The sequence below is a fragment of the Notamacropus eugenii genome, chromosome X (genome assembly GCF_028372415.1).
Source record: "Notamacropus eugenii isolate mMacEug1 chromosome X, mMacEug1.pri_v2, whole genome shotgun sequence".
In the NCBI taxonomy this organism is placed as follows: domain Eukaryota; kingdom Metazoa; phylum Chordata; class Mammalia; order Diprotodontia; family Macropodidae; genus Notamacropus; species Notamacropus eugenii.
Genome location: NC_092879.1, coordinates 11,383,186 through 11,403,511, shown reverse-complemented (window position 1 = coordinate 11,403,511; position 20,326 = coordinate 11,383,186). Strand labels below are relative to the sequence as shown.

The 20,326-nt window shown below is 51.7% G+C and overlaps 1 long non-coding RNA gene across 1 annotated transcript; it reads right to left on the bottom strand.

The window, feature by feature from the left end:
* Positions 1-17,626: 17,626 nt before the first annotated feature.
* On the bottom strand, positions 17,627-19,564 carry LOC140515473 (uncharacterized). Its single transcript, XR_011971042.1, has 3 exons — positions 19,403-19,564; positions 18,345-18,509; positions 17,627-17,703 (listed from the first exon to the last, which is right to left on the bottom strand). It is a non-coding gene; the product is annotated as an uncharacterized lncRNA (long non-coding RNA).
* Positions 19,565-20,326: the final 762 nt, after the last annotated feature.

The window sequence follows — 20,326 nt, the reverse complement described above, 5'->3', positions numbered from 1 at the left end:
CATGGGAGATACCCAGAGGATAGCCAGCCCAGGAGGCTCGGCTCACTCTCGTCAGGGCAAGCCAACAGTGTCTTTCCAGAAGCCAGCCCCTAGACAGCCAGCCAGCCAGCACTCAGAACAGGCAGCTCCCACTGACAGCTGGTCCTTAGCATCTTTGGGAAACCGCAGCCAACCTTGCCACTCGGGGCTCCCTACCTTGAGCCTATCTTTGTAAGCTAGGTTCACAGTTCTCTTCCTTACCAGTGTCAGGCTTTGGCCCCTGGGAGAGTTGTCAGGGAGCAGGCAGGTTTTCAGGTAACTGGAAAGAGGGGCGTGTGTGGGCATGGTGCCAGGGAGGGTCATGCCCCCAGACACCTGTGCTATTGATAGGGCTTCAGGCATCAGGGAACGAGCAGGCATGACAAGGGGTAAACAGGTTTGTTTGTGCATGTAAACGTGTGTATGTGTGTGTGTTTGTGTGTCTGTGTATGTGTATATATGACTGTGACTTTGTGGTTCTGTGTCTGTGTATGTGTATGTGTATGTGTGTATATGTCTATCCATGTCTATGCGTTTGTATGTGAATGTCTCCGTCTGTGTGTGCATGCATGTGTAATTGACAAAAATCTTAGGAAAACTTTCTTTTTTATATTCTATTTATGCACTTTATTTTAATGATACATATATATGATTCAGAATAATATCACATCCTTCATGTGCTTCTTTTGTTTACAAGTAATAGATTTTATTCTGTAACTGCCTTTGTCTTGTAACTGTTTAAGTCACAATTCTCTGTCTTTGAATTTACTTGAAAGTTCAGCAGGACCATGATGGGTACATTTTAAAAATCCAGTTCTGATTTTTTAAAAAGATATAACGTATTTACTTTTCAGTTTTCAACAGTCACAAGAATTTGAATTCAAAATTTTCTCCCCATCCCCACCCCAAGACAGCATGCATCCCATCCACCCCTTGTTCCAATCTGTCTTCTCTTCAATTATCCCCCTTTCCTCCCTCCCCTCCATTCTCCTGCAGGGCAGAATAGATTTCTGTACCCCTTTGGGTGTCCATCTTATTTTCTACTTGCATGCAAAAACAATTTTTAATATTCATTTATAAAAGTCGGTGTTCTATATTCTCTCCCTTCCTCCCTCCCCAACCACCCTCAATGAGAGAACAAGCAATTCAGTGTAGGTCATCCATGTGCACTTATACAAAACACTTCCATAATAGTTCTGTGGTAGAAGACTAACTACATTTCCCTCTGTCCTGTCCTGCCCTGCCCTCCATTTACTCCATTCTCTCCCTTGACTTGTCCTCCCACAATTGCGGGGGAAAGGGAGCCTTTCTCACACACATATTTGTAAGTGCATACAAGAAAACCAGCTGCATAACTGAGGAGCCCAGTTCCATTGCAGAACTGTTCCCAAGACATTTCCAGCCACCACCACCACCAGCACCCCCACCAAGTAGTCAGGCCCTGGTCCCTGGGAAAGGGCCTCTCAGTGAGGGGCAGGAGAGACAAATGTCAGCCCAAGCCAACAAGCACCAGGGGCACTCACGGATCATCTTCCTTTGTTCCATCTGCCACTGCCAGGCTCTTGCCCTGAGAAGCAGAAATCTTGACCCCTCTGAACCTCTCCTCATAGGCCAGGGCCACCAGAACTGCTCCCTGGGGAGCCAGGGGACCAAAGGTCCCCTTCTCGATGCTGGTCTGCGGCCCTTCACCTGGACAAAAGCAGAGTGAGGGGGTGAGGGCCTCAGTACACCCCTGGGCCTTAGCACAGAATCTCTGCTCTCCCCCATGCCCAGCACAGTCAGAAGAAGCCAGGCAGTTGTCTGGTGGGGGAGGTGTAGGGAGCCTTCCCAGAGGGCTTTGCCCCTCATGGCTGACTATTGGGGCTCCTCTTTTTTTCTGGACATGTTCTCAGCTGTGTTCTTCTCTGGACTCTGGACCCCTGCTGGGAAGATGGCATCAGCACAGCACCCACTCTGTTTCACAGCCACCTCCGGGGCCCCAGAGCCCTGGAAGAGACTGAGGGCTAACACCTGCACAAGGGGGCCCTGCCACTCTCTGAAGCAACAGGGGTGTGAGGTGTGTATGTCCCTGTGTGTATGTATACCTATAGATGGGGAAATAGCAATGGGAAAATGGGAAACCTAAGGGGGCTGGGCAGGTGTGGCTGTCATTCCCAACAGGCCTCAGTGATTTTCTCTCAAGCCATGCTTCTGGGGAGAGGGAGCCCCTGTTCAGGGGTGGCAGGTACCTACTGAGGAGGAGCAGGAGACCTCAAATCCACTGTTTGTATTAAATGTCTTCTGGAGTTGGCCAGTCTGGAAGCTGAAATAGAATCTACACTAGAGTCCACCTGTCAAACAAACAGCAGGGAGCCCTCAACAGGGGACCTGGAAGTCATGCCCAAACATTGCTTTCCCTGGGTTCTCAGGGGTCCCATGTGGCTGTCCCTGAAGCAGACAGCCTGGGCACTGGGAGGTAGGAGTGAGAAGGCCAAACTTCCCTGGGGGCTGAGATTGGAGAGGGGCCTCCTTCCTAGTGTCCCTAGTCTACCTTCCATCCCATGCAGCCTCCCATCCCTTTCCTGTGACTTCACCTCCCCAAAACTGAACTTTCTGGAAGGGACAAAGGGCCACATTGCTTCTTGTGTGACTCACCACAAACCTGACAGGTGACACCTACTTCCCTGGCTTATCTCAGCCAGTTTCCTCCTCTGTAAAACAAAGGGCTTGGACTCCAGAGGCTCTCTGTTCTACCTCTGTGTTCTGTTGGCCCCCAATTGACACAGAAGGAAGCTGAGGCAGAGAGCAGTGGAACCATTTTTGTGCCTTGTCCCACAAGCTTGTAATTGTAAGGAGGGCAGACTCTGCCCCCTCGACTGTATCCCCCTCATTCCAGGAATATCTCTGGGGAACCGCAATGCGCTGTCTCTGTTCTGTGAGTTCCATGGTGACGATCTGAGGCCTGGTGGGGGCTGACCAGGAGGATCCCTGCTTAAACCCCTCAGGATGACAGAGAGATCTCCCCATGAAGCATCATCTCCAGGAAGCTCCCTCCATGATAATATAGCTTAATATAGCATTAATAGCTGTCATTCTGCCTCCTGCTCCCATCTCTAACCTCCATCCTAATGTTCAGGTCCTACCTTGTGGGGCAGCCACACACAAGCAGGCTAATCCCTCCCCATAGGGCAACTGTAGGAGCATCAGCCTTTGTCTCTCTGCCCCACACCACAACGAACCCTCTCCCCAGCACCCCTTGACCTGCCTACCCTGGAAGATTGGTTCTGGATGCCAAGGCGTGGACTGACACAAACAGATAGAAGTGCCTGGTGAGTCTTCTCTGTCCTAGGCAGAATACAAGAAGGCCAAGAGCACAGCTGGGGAATTCCTCCATTGTTGGGGAGAGGGAGAGGGAAAGGGAGTCATGGGCAAAGGGAGAGGGCAAGGGGGCAGGCCTTGTCTCTTGGAGCCCACCCACTCAGCTGACTCTCCTCTCCTCCCTTGTCTCTCTGTCACTGCCCCGTCATTTAATTGTCACAGTCCACTTTACAAGAGACCTCAAAGATCTAAACCTGAGAGCCCACCTTAGTCTGGCCCAGTTGGGGTCTGGGTGGGCTACAAGTATGGACATGGCTAAGGCCCCAGGAAGCCCACAGAGATTGGGACGGGAGGGTCATGACCACAACAGTGACAGGTTACAAAAAGAGGCAGACAGAGAAAGATCTAAAAAAGCATCCATCCATTGCCCCCAGGCTGTGGCTTTGCCTGAGTTAGCCCCACCCCTGCCTTGTGTGTCCAGAGACAGGGAAGCCAAGCCATGGCAAGCCAGGTCCACCCCCAGCCAGGAGGACAGACATGTACCCAGGTCTCAGCATGATTACCTGATGCTGGATTGAGCTGAGGCTGGCATGGAAGGGAAGGGACCTTGGTCATTCCCTGACCATCTATGACCATTTCCAGGCCTCTACAGCAGTACCCTCCTCAGACAGAGATGCCTTTCCCTGAGGAGGGAGGATAACAGAATGTTGCCATGACATAGCCTATTGTGACATGGATGGTCACAAGTTGAGGAGTAAAGAAGAAGCCCTGAAAGTCCTTGGTCCTCCAAGGGATATGAGCAGGGCAGGACAGGCAAGGAGGCCTGGCCCAGGACCTAAAGACTTTTCCTAACTCCCTCCCCGACTATCCCCTGCACCGCTGCCCCCAGTCAGAACAGTACTCAGGACAGTGTGTGCTTCCTGTGTGACCAGTAGGCTTATACCTCTGTCACGCCAAACAGGTCTCAGACAATTCCCTGGGTCTCCTCCCACATCAATGACACCAACAATGTACACAAATTTTAGGTGGAGACAAATAGAATGTACCTTAAGGCAGAAAATCGAACCAGTTCTGATCTGGGCAGGGAGGAAACCTAGAAACCTGGAATCCCCTTTAGGGGCTTCCCTGGAGACAATTAGCCCTCCCAGAAAGGAGGCAGAGGGTGGCAAATGGTGGGAAAGTTTGGCTCAAGGAAGAGTCAAGTGCCTGCTTCCCCAGTTGGCAACACTACTCCACAGCACCCTGGAAAATGTCAAGAATGGTGCCCCAGGGACTGCCCAAGAGCTTGGGGAAAGTTTAACCCTCAGTCAGGCAGCTCTAAAGGGGAGAGGGCATGTAACAGGGGGAGGGGGGAGCAGGTTCTGGGTCTGTTCTGTGTCATGGGCTTCTCAGGCAGACAGGATGCTTCATGACACCCACTCACCACCCTACCCACCCATCTCATAATGCTCTTTCTAATGACTCAAACTAGACTCAGAGGAATCCAAAGAAAATCACCACTGTGAGAGAAATCCCCAGGTCATGGCACACACTGCCTACCTCCCAGTTCCCAGACTCTCAAAAAACTCCCTAGCTAGCTCTGGGTTAAGAACCCTCCTGTAACTGAAGGAAAACTCCTCTGCCTGAAGAGGGTGTTAGGCTGGTCCAAGGATCTGGCAGGTTAGAGCTGGGTCTGCTGCCTCTCCTCACCCTGAGCAGGTTTCTGGAAGGGACTCAGGAACCCTGGCTTAAGCATTCGCCTCCTCTGCCCCTATGCCCCCAAAGGACCTCAATATCAGCCTGCTTAGCAGCTAGGTCGCAATGATGCCCTCATCCAATCACCTCCTCATCCCTATTAGCACCTTCAGCTCAGTCCCCAGAAAGGGATGCCATACTGGCACTTGGCAGGGGCCAGGAGCAAACACCTTTGAGACCAGGCCAATCAGTGCGTGAGAAGGCACACTGTGGGCCCACCTGCCCCCAAGCCATACAGCCACATGAGCCTATACTGACCACCCTTTCTGCTTTCTACAAAAGGTCCTGGCACATCCCTCTAGAGTCCATGAGCTCTGCCCCCCATCTTCTGTGGACACCCCTATCCTTTTTGTCTCTTGGAAATGCCAGCTGACTCCAGCCCCAAGCCCCAGACTCCCCCTTCCTCCTCATGGGGACAATTGGGCACACTCGCCTGCCTTGGTTTCAGGCCTGTCCTCTTCTGCCCTCTCTGTCTCTCCAGACTTCCTGAGAGTCCCTCCAGTTCTCCTTCTCCACTTCCTCCTAGGACTTTGGTACCTGACGTGTCCCAGTAGGGTCCTCACCTGCTGGAGGACTGTATTTGCAGTTTTCAGAACCACAATCACTGCTACTGGAAACCTCTTCACCGACAGTCTTGCTTGCCCTTTTCTTTCCAACAAAGTTCTAATGAGATGTCCATGCCAGGTCACTGAATTGCTAGGTCAAGGGATGGCATCATTTTGGAAGGCTCCTAAAATCCCCTGTGGTGCCACATCTCAGTGCAGGGGGTGGCCCTGGGACCCCTAAAATGATGCCATGTGCTCCCCAGAGCTGGCAGTTACTTACACGCTGGGGAGCCTTCCCATCCAGGCCTGGAATCTGTGTGTCTGTCTCTTTGTCTGAGGATGTAATGAGTTCCATTCAGAGGGGCTCACAGGTAGGTCCCTTAAGTCTATGGCATCTCCAACACATTTTGGGCCCCTTGGGTCATCAGAGTGCTTATTGGAGGTGGAAAGTCTTGAAGGCAGTTCAAGCCAGGACAATTACCTATCCCATTCCTGAAGAAAATTACGTTCCTGAACGTGTGCAACCCTTGGTTTTCTCCAGTCACCTTCCCAAAGCCTGGGGGCTCAATGGTTAGCTAACAGAGCCCTTATCCCTTGGAAGAGCTACAAGGCAGGGGAACAGAGTGTTCAGAATTCTAGAGCAGGCATGGCTAGCTATCCTCAGGGGATCCAATATGGCTTGTGATGCAGATCCAAGGAGATTGCCATGAAAATGGTTTTACCTGAGGAGAGTAGCTCCAGTCTGAGCAGCCTCCCCAGCACACATCAGGGCATGGTAGGCTCCAGAGAGGAGAAGGCAATGGCACCCCATTCCCCTTCCCCAAGCCCGGTGCCTCCCTATTCGCCTGGCAGGGATGGCTCATGCCCAGGGGTGAGGCTGCTGCTGATTTATTCCAGAAAGGGTGTGGGGTGGGAGACCTCAGGGCAGAGCCTCCTGGCTTAAGGGCTGTTTTCCAGACCTGCTCCCTGCTGGCATGGTTTCCGCAGGTGTTCCCCTCCCTCAGATCCAGACGCCTCTGCCTCCTCTCTCTGCCTAAACACCCATCAGCCAGTAGGGCTGTGGAGAGTACACTGGCCCTTCTTTCCTCACAGCATCCCTGGCAAACAGGCTGGCCAAGTCTTTCTTCCAGATGAGGATACAGAGGCTCAGGGGCCTTGCTCACTGCTGAATGGCCATTCAGGGACTGCAGCCCAGGTCTTCAGGGTCCCTAGGAAGGAAGGGCCTTGCACCCTCCTGGTGCCCTGGGTCCAGGGATGGCTGTTCCACCAGTCAGGTAGGATGGGCCATATCCCTGGTGAATTTCTCAGTGGGACACAGAGTACCCCACCTATTGGCACAGCAACAGGGCTCATATCACCTATAGGGCCCAGAAGCAAGGAAGCCCCTCCAAGTGCTGACACAGCGACAAGTACTGAGATGCCCCCAGATCCACGTACACAGTGGCAGTCATGGACTGGGTAATATAAACCTGTCCACAGTGGCAGCAGCCCCCTCCATCAGGCTCTCACAGAGATACTGGTGGTTCCTGGTGCCAGGAGGCCCCCAAAATATGTCTTGGGACTACAGTGACATTCTCTGCATATCCCAGCATCCTCACAAGCCCTGAGACACAGTAACAGGTAGTCACTCCAGAAGCATGGGGAAAGGCATGAAATATGGTTATATTACTCCACCCCACCCTACCCCAGGTCAACTTTTTACCATACAGAACTCACTCATACACCCTGTACACCCTGTACACACACACACACACACACACACACACACACACACACACACACACACACACACACACACATGCACGCACGCAGAATCACCTTAGCAGGGCACTCATTGTTCACGTCTCAGGAAACACTCACTCAGTAACCCCTCCCTAGCACCTATTCATGCCAGGACATTGAAACCCAGGGTTTTTTATCCATTGCTGGCAGGTCAAAGGAAAATCCAATTTTCCAAACACTGGGTTCTAGAAAAATACAAAGCAGCATATCAGGAATTCATCAAGGGGCTTGACAAGTTCCCCCTACCACAGGGTAGCCCCTACCATGCCCACCTGGTAAAGCAAGGAATTGTGGTCTGCTATAGAGAAGCCTGTCCCTGGACAGGGGAGCTGCCCCTCACTGGTTGCCTTGAAGGGAAGGTGGGGTAGGCCAGTGGACAGGGTCCACTGAGGCCTGGCCCTGGCAGGTTGCTGCTGGTCAGCAGAAACCTCTTTTTCCAAAGAAAGGAACTTGATGCCCACAAGGGCAGAAAAGCCAACCTTTCCAGGAAGTGGCAGGCAGGGCTGTGCCTGGACATGGCCTCCTGACTCTTGGCCCCACTGCTTGTTGAGGTCTGACACTCTGGCCCCCTGCTGGGATGAAGAGAGCTCACACAAGCCTTCACCAGCTGATTCCTGCTCATGGTAAGGGCTGTTTATAGAATAAAGCCTTAGACAGTCCTGGGTGCCAGGAGACAGGGGAGGCAGATTCTGGGGCAGTTTCTCCTCAGAGGGAGCTTGAGGCTCATCTGCTCTGGCTGGGCCTGCCTCTTCACCCTTCTTCCCCCTGGCCCCTAGTCCCCAGTGTCTGATGTGCAGGCAGCTGATGGGATGGATCCTGGCTGAGGAGTTAGCTGGGCCCTTTCAGATACAGCAGTGAAGGCTCTTGTTTTGCAGAGAATGACTCTGAGAGGGGAAGGGACATGGCCCAGCTAGCAGCCAGCGACATCTCCAGGATGACCTTGTAGATGTGCTTGCATGAAGCAGCCCCACCCTGGAGGGCAAACAGGGTCCCTGGAAGGAGCAAGGCTCCTGGGCTGGAGTCTGCAAAGGCTCCCCAGGGGTGTTTCCCCCAAGGCTTCCTTTCTCAGGGTTGGATTGGTAGCCAGGGAGGGAGGAAGAAAGGGAGGTGGTTGGGTCTCTGTCAGGGCTATGAGAGGGCCTAGGCTCCCAAATCAGCCCTTTGGTGCCCCTTCCATGCCCACAGCTGATGACTCCCTCTACCCCACTTCCCAGGTTCCTCTTGGTGAGGCCTAGAGGGCTCCATTTACCACAGTCCCTTTCACATACCATTTGGTCTGAATGAGAGAAGGGAAGAGAGGGGACCAGGTTGTTGGGGAGGATAGTGGCTAGCTCCTTTTCCTTCCCTCCCTCCTCCTAGACTGGAGAGGCCTCAGCCTCAAATCCCTTGGTGGCCAGAGGCTGGGCTGAATCCACGGAGAGAGACCCTCTTGGGCTTCTCCCTCCCCTTTGCCTCCAAGCTGAGCCTGAGGGATGGAGCAGCACAGGCAGGAGAATCTACACCCTCTGACTTCTTGACTGTTCCCACCAAGTGGTTTTCCAAACACCCTGTGGAGCAGGGCTTTATTATCCCCCTCCTTTGACAGGACAGAGGGAGAGGAGAAGGGGCGGGGCCTCTGAGAGCCGGGGGCGGGGCTGGCACAGATGCCTGCAGCCAGGCTGTCAGCTGCCACTGAAGATGCTGAAGCTCTTGGGGCTGTCCTGGGGCTGGGCCCGAGGGGAAGGGAGGCCCAAGACTGGACTCAGTCCTCGGACCCCTGCCTGCATCTGCTCCTCTGTCCAACGAGGCTGATCCTTCCTGGCTGCAACATCCCCGGGAAGGTCCAGCCACATTGTCCGCTTCCAAGGAGATCGGTCCAGGACCTGGTGCACACAGCAGGCGCTCAATAAAGGCCAGTTTCCTTCCTTCCTCCATTCCAGGGCAGCTTGCCTCTGGAAGACCCTGACAGGTCGAGGGGCCAGACCCCCAGGGCCCTGGGCTTTCCCGGGTCCAGAGCTGGTGTTTTTTCCAAGTTCACTACATCTCTCGAATCTTTTCCACGAGAAAGATCAGCACCTGAGCCTCCCCCTTGTCCTGGGGGTAACGTTCGTTAAAAATGCCCCTGGTATACTTTGGGGGTGGTCCAGCTGCCTCCTCTCCCCCTCCATTGCCCTTCCTAAGGGTAGATCAGTTAATGTCTGCCTTGGGAGACATAAATTAGGGAGAAGGGAGATGCACATCGAGTCATCCTAAGTGAATCTGCTTGGTGTGAGCTCCCCCATGCTCTTTGTCAAGTGGGTGAAAAACCAGAATCCTACAATGTGGTTTGGGGTTTTTGGCATTTTCTCTATGAAAGAAACACTTGATGCAGAGAGACACACGCTGAGTAAAGGTAAGGGGCTGGAGCAGGAACTATCATCTTGGACAAAACGAAAGACAAAAATGGGTGTCATTAAAAGAGATGATCAAGGGAGCTATATTTTACTGAAAGGCACTATAGAGTATCAAGTAAAATCAAGACTAGACATTTATGCACCAAACAAGGTATAATTCAAAGTCTTCAGTTAAAATAATTTCCCTTAAGTGATCTACAAGGGAAAAAACCAATAAATCTATACTAGTTCTCCGAAGTAGATAGATCTTACCATGATGCAAATAAGAAAAAAATTAGGAAGATCAAAAGAATTTTGAAAAAGTCAGGTACAATAGACTTCTAGAGAATAGGGAATGGAAATAGGACAGAGTGTATCTTTCTCTCAGCTCTACAGGGCACCCTCACCAAAACTGACCATGCATTAGGGCCTCCGTGCCTCACAAAATAAGGCAGAAAAACAGAAATAGGAGGCAAAGTCAGGATGGCAGAATAAAGGCAGGGACTTTCCTGAGCTCTGCCACATAACCATCCAAATACCTTTAATTAATGACTCTGCAAAATTCTAGAGCGGTGGAACCCACAAAAAGAAGTGGCATATAACGATTTTACCATCCACGACAATGTAGTAGGTCCCCAAGAAAGTTCTCTGAGTCGAGGATGAGAGAGGAGCACAGTCCAGCGCAGTCTGCACCAGCACAGCCTTGAGCCAAGAAAGCCAGGAGCAGCCTTGGGAGCCACTCATTCAGCAGCAGCAGCAGTAGCTTCCTTCCAGAGCTGGCAGCCCACAGGTGGCAAGGGGCTGGAAAGGACATTCCAAGGGTCCCTTTACTAGCCCCTGAGGCAGGGCTCTGTTACTTTGTTCATATTCAGAGTCAGATTGCAGTCCTGGGTGGCCATCCCAGGGTGAGCAGGAGCACTGGCATAGCAGAGCTTGCAGCATCAGTCAAGGCAAGAAACTCCTCCCAGTCCGAGGGAAAAAAAGATTGCTTGTGGCCCCTTACAGAGCAGAGCACAGTCCATGAGAGCAGCAGACACTTCTCCTTACAATCACAACACCTTGGAAGAACTGAAAACTACCTGATTCTTACATTTTTCTCTGAAAAGTGCTGCACAAAACCTCAGAAGCCTGCAACAGTGTGCCTTACACCCTTGCATCGAAGTCCTACTTTAACAAAGAGGTACAAGTTCCCTTAGAGACTGGGGAAATGAGCAAGCAGCAGAAAAAACTCTGACTCTTAGAAACTGCTATGGTGACAAGGCAGATCCAAACATACAGTCAGAAAAAGACTACATAGTCACAGCTCCCATATCCCAAGGCTCCAAGGAAAAGATGAACTGGTCCCAGGCCATGGATTTGTCTTGGATCATAGCCTTGATCAGGCTAACTAAGGGTTTCGCAGCTGATCTTCCTTACAGTATTGCCATAACTGTGTGTACAGTTCTCCTGCTTCTGCTCTCTTCACTCTGCATTTGTTCATCAGAGGCTTTCCAGATGTTTCTGAAAGCATCCTGGTGGTCATTCCTCTCAAGTATCAGTGAGTCTATCCAGTCTGAGAGTTGTATTCAGCTCTCTCTCTTTGCATGCACAGGCATGGATGCATAGGTACAGACATGGCTGTACACATGTATATTGGGATATATGTGCACATCCATGTAATAAAGGACATGAAGACGTGCGGGTGTACGTGAGAGTTGGCACAGTGACAAAACCTCTATGTCTGGAGATTGGAAGACATGAGTTGTAATCTGGTTTCAGACACTTACTAGCTGCAGGACCTTAGGCAAGTCGTTGAACCTCTTGGCTTGGCACAGCTGCTATGAAGAGTGGACTAGGGAATTGACTAGGTTGGAACCTAATATTGGTGATGCTGCAGGGAAGGCTTGGTTGAGATTACAACATGTACATTTATGGCAGACCCAAATAGCTGTGGTTTTGTGATTTTTCTCCAGGTGCATTCAGGGGTGGATGAATAGGAGTGCAGGTGGAAGATGGAGTAATCCAGGGCTGAAGTTTGGCAAGCTGTGATCAATAATAGAACAAGGGGTCAAGAGCTGGCAGACTGGAGATTAATGTGCAGTTGGTTCACCAAGGACTAGAGATAGAGAAGGGAGGAGAGTATAACTGAGGTAGGAAGAACTTAACAGTAAAGGGAGAAGTCATGAGGAGGATGGAGCTTAAGCTTGGCACTGTCAAAAATAGGGAACTGTCCTATTGGCTTAGCTGGGGAAAGAACAAAAATGACAAGTGCGGGAGGGGCTGTGAGAAGACAGATACACTCATGCTCCATTGGTGGAGTTGTGAACTGGTCTGATGATTCTGGCAAGAAAGAAGTTTGGAGCTATGCCCCAAAGAACCATTCAATTATGCATTCCCCTGATGAAGGACTAAGTCAATCCCACAAAGAGATCAAAGAAAGAGTGTAAGAACCTCCATGTACAAAAAATAGTTATTATGTTAGCTTCTTGTGTAGCAAAGAATTATAAAGTGATGGAATGCCCATCAGTTGTGCAGTAGCTAAACAAGTTATGGTTTGTGAAGGGACTGGACTCCCATTGGACTAGAAGAAATAATGAGGGGGGGGGGGGGGAAAGGTTTCAGACACACCTGGAAAGACTTGTAGGAATTGATGCAAAGTAAAATGAGCTGCACTGGAGAAGAATGTATGCAAGGATGACAGTATTGGAAAGATTATCCTCTTTGAAAAACTTCAGAAATCTGATCAATATGATGACCAATGATGACATACGCTCTCCATCTCATCTGATTTACTGCTCAGAAGGAGTAGTAAAGCATGTTTGCTTTCTTTTTCTTCACTTACGCATGACTCCAAAGGAATTTGTTTGGCATAATTATTTCTCTTTGTATAGGACTTTCTTTCTCCTGTCTACTCAATGGTTAGGGGAGCAGAAAAGTGAGAATTTATAACTGGAAGTAAAATGAAATGTAATAAAAACCCAGGAAAAGGGAAAGAAAAGAAGAAAGTGGGAAAGACAGCCGAAGAAAGGTAAAATGGCAGAGTAGAAGCATGGACCTCCTCTAGCTCTCCCCCCACCACCCATAAAATACCTGTAAACAATGACTCTAAACAAATTCTAGAGCAAGAGAAGACACTAAATGATGGAGTGAAACAGATTTCCAGTGCAAGAGAGCTTGTAAGGCCAACAGGAGAGGTCTATTGCACCAGGCTAAGGGCTCAGAGGAAATGTAGGAGAGTACGGGAGATGGGAACAAGAAAAAAGGAAAGGAAAAGAAAGGGAAGGAGAGGGAAAAAGGAAATCTCCTAAGATGTTGAATATAAAAGGACAAGAAAAAGCCCCTAGGGTTGAACTCTGAGCTCTTTGTCTCTGTTGTCTACCTATCCCAATACCCAGGCCTAAATATCCAAGGAATGATTGGGGGAATTTCTCATGGTCCCACACAGTTAATTCAAGGCAAACATCATTTAAGTCATCATTTTGAAATCCTGTCCCAAATGATGGTGTGATTAAAAAGAGGATTGGGATCTCCCTTGATAATCCTCATCTCCTGACAGTTCTTTTCTCTAGGTTCTGGAAGCACCTATCTTGGGAAGTGGAAAACATCATGGAAGCAACTTCTGGGAGACTTTACTCTCCATGACTATTTCTATACCTGGGGTACTCACTGGACAGCTGAGTATGAGAACAAGGCAGGGAGGGGTCCAGATCAGGGGACTTGGCAGCTTTTCATGGATCATGTACTTGTCTCAAATGCTGCCAAGTGGTTAAGAGCTTGGTGCCCCAGGATGACCCAAGCTGAGACCAACGTTCCCTGGAAAAAGTCAGTGAGTCAAAAGGTGACAGAGCCTTGCAGCATCCTGTTCTTTGTGTTAATGTGCCCTGTCCATGCCACCTTTTCCTTGTGTGGGAGGAACATCTGGAGAGTGATATCTACTTTGATAGAGTCTAAACTGGCTACACTTGAAAGCAAGAGGTAAGGATTGGGGAGGGGGGAAGTTTTCTAAAGAACCTCATTGGAGTGGGAGTGAGGGAAGCCTGAGGAGTCAGAGTTCCCATTTCACAAAACAGTCCACCCAAGAAGGGCAAATCTAGGGCAGTTCCTGTGTACCTTTGGCCCAGTTATGAACTTAACCTGAACAATGAACCACTCACCCAAAAGGAGGGAGAATCATAAAGTAGGTTGTCCTCTGTGCCACTCAGTCTCCAGGGTTTCCATCCCCAGAATGATCTCCTTCCCTGTGAATCTAGAATTCTCAGCTGGCCTCAAAGCACAGGCCTGCTAACTGCCTCCTTGTCCATGGGGTTCTTGATGCCAAGCTGGGCACAAGAGGGAAAGCAAGATGTGCACATTGCTGGTGTGGAAAGAGTACTAATCCCCTGGAAGATCAGGGAAGGCCCCAGGGAGCACGGGGGCACCAGAAGCAAAAGATCCAGTCCATGCAAGGGGAGAGCTAGGAGGAGATGCTAAATAGGGAGGAAAGATGGATGCCCCTTGAGTCAGTGTATGCCATCATTCTGAGGGATGCTATCATTCTGAACCATGGGATGTAGACCAAAATACATCAGGAGTGCTGAGCTAGGGCATCTCAGCCTAGCTCCATTTTTCGCTTGATAGTCTTGTGAAGGCCCAGGGCTCCCAACATGCCCAGAGTCCCGTGGGAGCCCTCATGTACATCCCAAGACCTTCCAATCCAGCATGGTTAACTGCCCAGCCACACCTGACTGACAGGCTCTTAGGAGGAGAGGGACCTTGGAGAGCTCCTAGGCTGAGCAGCAACCTACCCATGGGCACAGGAGCCTGGACAAGCAACTTCTGGTTGTAGGGGCCTGACCGCCTCAGAATTCAGCTCAGGGGTGCCTGGAGCTGAATCTGATCCTCCCTAGTTTTTAAGGGTGCTGAAATCTACTTCCCTGTATGTAGCCTTCACCTGTTGGTGTTGGCCCTGCACCCAGGAGCTACATGGAACATGTCTTATCATCCCAGTTTGAGAGGACAGCTCTCCTGTGCCCCCTCTCCTGCTCCACAACTCTTCTCCTCTTGGGTGAAGCACCCCAGTCCTTTCAACTGCTCCTCAGAGGGTATGCTCTCTTTCTCTCCCCACAGGCGATCATCAAGTCTTTGTTTACCAGACATGAACTCAGAATCAAATGGAATCCGTTGGCAGTAAACCATTCACTCAAGTCTACAGAATGCATGAAGGTGAAACCTCCACACCTCCACGTTCAATTGGCCAAGCCAGGGTAGAGGCTGAAAGATTCAGCAGATGAGTTTCATCCACTGTGCCCAGATTGGCAAATGCCACAAGAGGCAGGGGCTGAGGCTAGAGCCAGGGGAGGTGCTCCAGAGTGAAAACTAGTCATTCCCTTCATGCCTGGTTTTGTGACCATGCTGGGGAAAGACAGAAGCAAGAGAGGAGCAACTGAATGGGGGATGGGGGGAGAGTTTGGCAGAGGCTTGGGGTCAGGGGCTCCGGAAATGGAGCAAAAGGAGAGAAGAGACAGAGACAGAGAAGGACAAAGATATGAGAGATGGAGAAGGAAGAGAGACACACAAAGATAGACAGGGACAGAAACAGGGACAAAAAAGGCAAAGGGAGAGCAAGGGGAGGAGGGGCCCACAGACAGGGGCAAGAGAGTCAGAGAGGTGGGAGACGGAGAGAGACCAAGAAGGAGAGAGATATGAGAGACAGAGGGAAAGGAGACCGTCATAGGCAGGAAGACCGAAATACAGAGAGAGGGGGAAAGAGTAGGAGAGGAAGGGAGAGGAGAGGGAAGGTTCTGTAGGTGGGAGCAAGATGGAGAGAGAGGGGGGCGGGGAAAGGGAGACACTGAGAGGGAATTGGTAGGAGGAGAGACAGCCTACAGCCTGACACAGAGTAGATGCTTCAATACTTGTTGACAGAGACAGAAACAGGGGAGAGGATGGTGGGGGAAGGAGACAGCCAGCCAGACAACACAAACTTCTAGACAGAGATGGAGAGATGCCAGGAAGTGAGGAGTACCAGGACCCACAGTAGATCAAAGAATCCCTGTCCCCTGAGACCTGCATGGCCTGGAATGTGAGAAGAAATCCTAGGGCCACAGCCTGTGAGGGACAAGCTCAGAGCAGCAGAGTTGGACACCAATTCTTTTAAGGTGAGGAGGCTGGGCAGGGCTCCTTGGGCTCCCTGGCAGTGAGTCACCAGTGGGAAGTGGGGCAGGACAGGCAGCGCCAAAGCCCCCTGCTCTCGGCTGTGTGAAGATTGGTGGAGACCTTCCAGCAAGGGCAGGGGAAGGAGGAGTCCTGATGTCTCCTACTCTGTCCTGGGCAGATCCAATCCAGACCACTGGCCTGCATTTGGGGAGCTGTAACCACAGAGGAACTCTGAATCTAGAATCCTGAGCTGCCTGTGAAGCCCAGGCCAGGTCCTGCCTCCTGTTCCAGGACTTTCCTGATGTCCTGAACTGGGACTTTGGACATCCTTGTTTATAACAGGGTGGGTGACATAGGAGAGCCTGCACCCCCGGACTGTGGGTAGTCTAGGAGGTTATGTCACTAGAGGGGAAGGACTTGACAAGTGTGTCCAGGACAGACCGGGAACTGAAGACCATAATGGCCTACGGGCTAGGCTGAGTCACTTGAGGAAGCACGGGCTGAGGCTGGAGACCTGAGAGAGATGGCCCAGTATCTGGAAGGCTGGCCTGGGAAAGAGACATTAGACTGGTTTAGGCTGAAGACAACCAGGGGAGAGAGCCAGGCCTGGGGACTGAATGCTGTAGGGGTCCCAGAGAGCCTACTGGACACACCTGGAGGCATCTGACGGGACACCTAGAAGTCCAGAATGGTGAAGGGATTCATTCAAGGCCAGCCAGATAGCAAAGACTTGATGCTGGGCCCATTTGCCCAGCACTGAGAGCTGCCCCAAAGGTTCAAGGGCTACCTTGGGGTCCCAGTGGGTTTTCTGGTCAGACCTCTGGCTTCAAACCAAGGCTGGATCCAGGTTACATCTTGAGTGGGTTGTTAAGGCAGGGTATGTGGGGGGGGGGGGTGAGGGAAGAAGGGGGTAGAGGGGAGATTATTCCAGGTGAAATGGGTGGCTGTCAGAGGTTCCTGCCTGGACTCTCAGGTTCTGTGACTCTCCTGGGACCAGAGGGAGTCAACCACCAGAGAGGACTAGATGGCATCATGGGTAGAGTGCTGGGTCTGGCAAGCAAGAAACACCAAGTTCTAATGCTGCCTTAGATGCTGTCCTGCATCTGGTAAATGACTGGGAAAGTCACTTGAACTGTCTAAGCCACAGTTTTCTCCTTTGCAGAGTGGAGATGCTAACAGCACCAGCCTCCAAGGGATTCTGGGAGGCTCACATGTGATAACACCTGTGCAAAATTGCCATGGCCATCTTGAAATGTCAGAGAAACGCTATCAAGGAGGCCCCTAGAAAGGGCTGCTGCAGCTTCTCGTTATCGTTACTGTCATTGTGATTACAATTTGGGGCCATGGTAGCTCTAGGGCTAGAGAGGATCCCGGCTCCCGCTGGGTCTGGGGCTGAGGATGGAAAGCCCTTGCCATGGTCCAGAAAACACAGAAGGAACCCAAGACAGGCTGCAGAGCTTTGGGCAGCTCTGTCCTGGGTGGGCATCTCCTCCTGGGCTTTCTTCCTGGGAATCAGTGAGATGACAGTGAGGGCACTAGTCTGGATACCTAAGAAACAGAGAGCAGTGGGGGCAGCCTGGTGGGCTCAGGATGGGGAACGAGGGGCAAAGGGTTCTGGGGGTTTAAGAGAATTCCCCAAAGTGGGACATTGTCCTCAGAATTTGTAGGGTCTTGTAAAACACACCTGATCTAGCTCCAGGTGGGGAAAGGGGTCATTTTCCCAACTACTCTGAGTGACTCATCCCCTAGAGAGGGCAAGGACCCTCCTTCCTATCACCCGCAGTGTTCGCTGAGTGATATATTTAATGGAGAGATTCATCATGTCACCATGAGGCCCATCGATCAGCTGAGGCACAGAGAACCTGAAAGACAACAGCACAAGTCAGTTGCTGGGTGGCACAAGGACTGGTTGTGGGGTGATGTGGACTGAAAGCTCCCACGTTCTGGCACATGGAATTTGACAGTGCCCAGGGACACATCTGCACCACGGCACTGGCAGCTGCAACAGCAGTAGCCTGGCAAGGCAGGAGGGGGCCATTTGTAACCCCGGATTTCTAACCCATGGGCAAGGGGAGAGGGCAAGGGGACAGGCCTTGTCTCTTGGAGCCCACCCATTCAGGTGGCTCTCTTCTCCTGCTTTGTCTCTCTGTCACTGCCCCATCATTCAGCTGTGCCAACTCACTTTACAAGAGACCTCAAAGATCTAAACCTGAGGGTCTACCTTAGCCTGGCCCAGTTGGAAGGTTCGGTGGGCTGCAGTTTGTGTCACGCTGAGGCCCCAGGAAGCCCACAGACATTGGGAGGGGAGGGTCATGACCACAACAGTGCCAGGTCACTGAGAGAGACAGACAGAACAAGCCCAAAGAAATCACTCATACATTGACCCCAGGCTATGGCTTTGACTAAGTCAGCCCCACTTCAAACTTGAGTGTCCAAAGACAGGGAAGCCAGACCAAGGGAAGCCAGGCCCACCCCCACCCAGGAGGAGACAGAGGTCGCTCACTTTGCGTTTGGGCACAGACACGCGCCCAGGTCTCCGCATGGTTCCCAGATGATGGCCTGAGCTGAGGTTGGTGTGGAAGGGAAGGGACTCTGGTCATTCCCTGACCTTCTATGACCCCTGTCAGGCCTGTCCAGCAGAGCCCTCCTCTGACAGAGATGCCTTCCCCTGAGGAGGGAGGAAACAGAATGTTGCCATGACATAACCTATTGTGACATGGATGGTCACAAGGTGGGGAGTGAAGCAGAGACCCTGAAGGTCCTTGGTCTTCCAAGGGAGAGGAGCAAGGAAGGGTGGGCAAGGAGGTCTGGCCCAGGTCTTAGAAACTTAGCCAGAACCCCTCCTATACCACCCATTGTACTATTGCCCCCAGCCAGAGCAGTACCCAGGACTGTGGGTCTCTCCTGTGGCCAGCAGGTCTACCCTCTGTCACCCCAAAACAGGTCTCAGACAATTCCCTGGGCCTCTTCCAGCATCAATGACACCTAGAATATACACAAATTTTAGGCGGAGAAACATAGAATGTATCTTCAGGCAAAAAAACCAGCCCTGACCTGGGCAGGGAGGAAAACTAGAAACCTGGAATCCCCTTTAGGGGCTTCCCTGGAGACCATTACCCCTCCCAGAAAGGAGGGAGAGGGTGGCAAACGTGGGGAAGATTGGCTTAGGGAACAGCTAAGCCCTCCTTCCCCAGTTGGCAGCATTACTCCATAGTACCCTCGAAAAAGTCAAGAATTGTGCCCCAGGGGCTGCCTAAGAGCTTGGGGAAACTTTATCCCTCAGCCAGGCAGCCCTAAAGGGGAGGGGGCATGTTGCAGGGGGAAGGGTGAGCAGGTTCTGGTTCTGTTCTGTGACATGGGCCCCTCTGGCAGCCAGCCACCATCCCACCCACCCATCTCAGAATCCTCTTTCTTGTTGCCTCAAACTAAACTCAGAGGACTCCAAAGAAAGCTAGTAGTGTGAGAGAAATTCCCCAGGTCATGGCACACACTGCCCACTTCCCAGGTCCCAGACCCCCAGAAATCTCCCCAGCTGGCCCTGTGTTAAGAACCCTCCTGTACCTGAAGGAAAACTCCTCTGCCTAAGGAAGGTGTTAGCCTGGCCCAAGGACTTGCCAGTCTCGAGCTGGGTCTGCTGCCTATCCTCACCCTGGGCAGGGCTCTGGAAGGGATTCAGGGACCCTGGGCTGAGCATTTGCCTCCTCTGCCTCTATGTCCCCAGAGGACCTCAGTCTCAGCTGACGTGGTAGACAGGTCACAATGGTGTCCTCATCCAATGACGTCCTCACCCCCATTATTACCTTTAGCTCAGTCCCCAGACAAGGCCCCCCAGGCTGGCCCTTGGCAGGGCCCAGGAGCAAAGCCCTTTGAGGGCAGGCCAATCAGTCTGTGGGTAGGAACACTGCGGGCCCACCTGCCACCAAGCCACACAGCCCCATGACCCTGTACTGACCACCCTTTGTGCTTTCTGCAAAAGATCCTGGCATATCCCTCCAGAATCCATGAGCTCTGCCCCCCATCTTCTGTGGACACTCCTATCCTCCCTGTCTGTTTGCAGTGCCCTTCCACTCCAGCCTCAGGCCCCAGATTTATTCTCCCCCTTCCTCCTCATTGGGACAACTGGGCATACTCCCCTACCTTGGCTTCGGGCCTGTCCTCTTCTGCCGTCTCTGTCTCTCCAGGCTCTCCTTCTCTGCTGCCTCCTAGGACTGTGGTAGCCAACGTGTCCCTGTTGGGTCCTCACCTGCTGGAGGACTGTATTTGCAATTTTCAGAACCACAGTCACTGCTACTGAAAACCTCTGCACAGACAGACTTGATTGTCCTTTCTTTCCAATAAAGTTCGAATGAGACGTCCATGCCAGGTCACTGAATGGCTAGATCAAGGGATGGCATCATTTAGGCAGTCTCTGCTAAAATCCTCTGTGGTATCACATTTCAGTGCAGGGGGTGTCCTTGGGTCCCCCAAAATGATGCCAGGTCCTCC